Raw genomic sequence first — 4,280 nt, 5'->3', positions numbered from 1 at the left:
TGGCAGGATGGATTTTCTCCTACAGAAGCTACTCTTATAATCTGAGATAGGATAGTATCAGAGTTGTAAAATACTTGATTTGTGCCGCAAAACAACGGCATCGTATTATCCAGCTGGGATAATTTTGTCCCACTGTTGTAAAAGTAGAATGAAAACAAGAATGATCATTAAATAAGACATGGATGTAAAAAGTTAGTTTTATGGGTTTGGTTGCTTGCTGTTTCAAGAAGTCATTAATATATCACTATCACTTTGTGATGGAGCTGGAACAGCTTGGGTTGGAGATCGAAAAGAACCTTTAAGTCATGGTGTGACTGGAGAAAGTTAATACCGAGACCCAAGCTGAGGTAAATGGCACTCCTTTATTATTTTTTGGCTCATCCCTTGGGTGAAATGGGTACTCTTAACACCTTAAGACTGCTGTCTCACTTTTAATTCACTTTGTTATATCATAGCAGCTATTCTTGTTAATAAAACTGGGTAAACCGTTCTTAACTTCCTGCTAAATTGCTTGTTAATAAAATGTATTAGAAAAGATAAAGAGCTCAGTTCAAGCATTGCTATTAATGTCTTACCAGGCATTCTGGCATGGACTTCAAGATTATGTATTAATAAATGCTGCCCACTTCCACACATTTCATTTACAGAAATGTCAAAACAGTTTACCATATGTACTGTTCTACAACAGAGAGAGGCACTGGCATCACAATGTGGTTTTTTTTGGTCATAAATGCAACTGAAAACACAAAGCCTGATTAAAAATTAATAATTTTAACTTTAAATGTTTTTCATTAAGGAGCGGTTGCAGAGTTTCTGTTCTTCTGTGATAGGCAGCAACCAGATCGAAGTTATCTTGCTATGAACTGCTTCCTTCAGAGGGGTTAAGGTCTTCTGTGTGCGACAAAAAACAAAGGAGATGAAAACAGTATTTGTCCAAGGGAGAAACATCACCATTTTATTATAAACAGAACATCACTTTTGCCAAACCCCTCAAGTTTCCTGGCCACTACAGCCAGAAAATGACCTTTTAACTATTGTGTTACACTATTTGGGAAGCCCATACTGCAGTGTTGCTCATCCCTGGCTATTAGCAACACCTCCAGAGTAGACTGTCTTCCTCTGCTATAGGGCACCTCTTTCTCTTACAGATGTTCAAATTCTTATTGCAAGACACCACTACATGGCTTCGATTCAGATATACTTCTTCTAAAAACAAAGAAAAATGAAAACATTTACCGAAGCTGACACAGGTAACTAGAATGTCAATTTCAGTAAAGGATAATATTTATACAATGAAAGATGACAAGAATTACAAAGAAGTGGGAAAAGAAGTGGAAAAAGAATAGGAAAAAAAAGAAAAAAAGAAAAAAAGCGGTCTAATAGCACTGATCATCAAGAAATGCAAAGATGTACAAGCTTCTGTTTATCACAGAAACAGGCTGGTAAATTCTGATTCACTAGAATAAAGTGATTCAAAAACAGGCGAAACGCATTTTCAGAAGTGCACCAATTTAATATAATGGGGCAGGCTTGCTAAGGGGAAAAATAAATTAGCAACGAAACAAAGCAATCCACCCTCCAGTGTTTCTAACAGCCCTATTTTCCTAAGAAAATACTGATGTGATTCAGGTCAGACCATTCTTCCCCAAGATCCTGTATACTACATACGTATACACAGTACGCATAATACATACCGTATAATACATATATTCACACACAGGCACAGCCTTTTCCCAGCCTCAGTGGATGCAATGCTTTTATCTCCTATCCCTTATAAACACTGATGGTCAGGATTGTACCCCAAATTCTTACACTCGAATTCGCCTACACATGCTGAGCAAAATGTACAGGAATGTTCAAATCTGTGACCCACACTGAGGTGGATTTATGGAATCATTTTGGTGGCGAGGGACTCTCAAAATCATCGAGTGGGACAATTAACCCACCCGTGGCACTGACCCATGTCCTGAGAACTTAATCTCCGTGTCTGTTCAACCCCTCCAGGGATGGTGACTCCACCACTGCCCTGGGCAGCCTGTTCCAATTCCTGACAGAGTTTTTTTCCTCATATCCAATCTGAACCTTCCCTGGCACAACTTGGAGCCGTTTCCTCCCCTCCTAACTCCCCACACCTGCAAAAAGGAGGAAAGAGAGAGAAGCAGCAGCCTCCCTACCCGTGCACCTGGTACAGGAGGGGGGAGGTAAAAGCAAATTAATAAGCTCAGTGGTGCCGCAGTCCCACGGCCGGGCCGCCCCCCGCACTCCTGTCAGCAGCGGGAGGGCGGGAACCGCCGACTCCTCCTTCCCCCTCCTCAAATAACCCCCAGGGCTGGGAGAGAATAAGGAGAATACTCCTGAAAATCACCATGTTCCCAGCTGGGCTGCCCCGATCCCTCGCCCCTGTGACAGGAGCAGCCGCAAAGATGGCGGCCATGCCCCCTCAGTCACCGGGCGCACCCCGAGGATCTCCCGCGTCCCTCGCAGGGGCGGCGGCCGCGGTCCCGGGACGGGACTCCCCCCCTCACCACCGTGGCTGCCGGTGCCGTTAGTTCCCCCGTGGCAGCGAACTCCAGGGTCTTGCGTGTGGTGCGGGGGTGGGAAAGAGTCCCGGCTCTGGCCATGGCGGTGATTCTGTGAGCTCCCGGGTGAACGGCAGATGGAGCCCCGGCCCTTCCCCTCAGAGAGACCGCGGCGGCCGCGCTCGGTTTTCGCAGAATCCCAGAATGTCAGGGGTTGAAGGGCCCTGGAAAGCTCATCCAGTGCAATCCCCCCATGGAGCAGGAACACCCAGCTGAGGTTCCACAGGAAGGTGTCCAGGCGGGTTTGAATGTCTGCAGAGAAGGAGACTCCACAGCCTCCCTGGGCAGCCTGGGCCAGGCTCTGACACCCTCACCATGAAGAAGTTTCTTCTCATATGAGGCGCAGAACTGACCTTACAACCCTTGAGGTTGTAAGGAAGGTATCTATTTTACCTATTATTTATGACGTCGGAAACACGGGGAATCATTTCACCTAATACATGTGTATTTTACAGTAGTTGTGAGCTTGGTTAAATGCAGTAAAGTGTTATATATTCATGAAAGTTTTAGGAATGCCTATACATATTCATAACCTGTCTCCTAGAAGGCGGTTCTTATTACAATGAGTTCCAGGAGACCATTTCCACAGTGTCCACCTCTGGCTCCTCCTGGTTGCAGCTGCGCAGTGATGGTGAATCTGGGTCCTCTTCTCTGTACACGGGCACCTTTGGTCCAGTGTGATGAGTTGGTTGGGACTCAGACTGCTGAGTTGGTTAAAACTGGTGTATCTCCTGTCCTGTGCCCAAGTTTCTGATATCTTGTTCACCCAAGGATGCACCCAAGGATTATTATCTTTGCAAGGCATCAGCGAACTCCTGTTTCTTCTACAATAAGTTACACAGAGCTAAGCAAGGCTAGGCAATAGTGATGTGAGTTAAAAGGTTAGCTCTCTAACTGTCAAGTGTTAGTTCTTTTAGTATTAATTAGTTAATTGTCAATTCCTTGTATCACATATTTAAGTAGAACCTCCTGTGTCCCAGTTTGTACTCGTTACCCCTTGTCCTATCACTGGTTGTCACTGAGAAGAGCCTGGCTCCATCCTCCTGACACTCACCCTTTCCATATTGATCCCCAGGAATGAGTCACCCCTCAGTCTCCTCTTGTCCAGCTCCAGAGCCCCAGCTCCCTCAGCCTTTCCTCACACGGGAGATGCTCCACTCCCTTCAGCATCTTGGTGGCTGCGCTGGGCTCTCTCCAGCAGTTCCCTGTCCTTCTGGAACTGAGGGGCCACAACTGGACACAATATTCCAGGTGTGGTCTCCCCAGGGCAGAGCAGAGGGGCAGGAGAACCTCTCTGACCTACTGAGCACCCCCTTCTAACCCACCCCAGGTATCATTTGCCTTCCTGGCCACAAGGGCCCGGTGCTGGCTCATGGTCACCCTGCTGTCCCCAGGACCCCCAGGTCCCTTTCCCCTGCACTGCCCTCCAGCAGCTCGTACCCCAACTTATACCTGATCCTGGGGTTGTTCCTGCCCACATTCAAGACTCTACACTTGCCCTTGTTATATTTCATTACATTACCCCCCCCCAACTCTCCAGCCTGTCCAGGTCTCTGATGGCAGCACAGCCTCCCGTGTGTCAACCACTCCTCCCAGCTTGGTGTCATCAGCAAACTTGCTGACGTGTACTCTCTTCACTTATCCAAATAATTGATGAATATATTGAACAGTACTGATCCCGGTACTGGCCCTTGACGGACT

At 46.8% G+C, this 4,280-nt stretch overlaps 1 long non-coding RNA gene across 2 annotated transcripts; it reads right to left on the bottom strand.

Annotated features, from left to right (window-relative positions):
* Positions 1 to 348: 348 nt before the first annotated feature.
* Positions 349 to 2,804, bottom strand: LOC139826497 (uncharacterized). 2 transcript variants are annotated; one of them, XR_011736595.1, is made up of 2 exons: positions 2,366 to 2,804; positions 349 to 891 (listed from the first exon to the last, which is right to left on the bottom strand). It is a non-coding gene; the product is annotated as an uncharacterized lncRNA (long non-coding RNA). The 2 variants fall into 2 exon arrangements; XR_011736594.1 differs by having other exon boundaries at positions 2,526 to 2,804.
* Between the last annotated feature and the right edge of the window lie 1,476 nt (positions 2,805 to 4,280).

Source organism: Patagioenas fasciata, chromosome Z (genome assembly GCF_037038585.1).
Source record: "Patagioenas fasciata isolate bPatFas1 chromosome Z, bPatFas1.hap1, whole genome shotgun sequence".
In the NCBI taxonomy this organism is placed as follows: domain Eukaryota; kingdom Metazoa; phylum Chordata; class Aves; order Columbiformes; family Columbidae; genus Patagioenas; species Patagioenas fasciata.
This window is presented reverse-complemented; position numbering and strand designations above follow the sequence as displayed.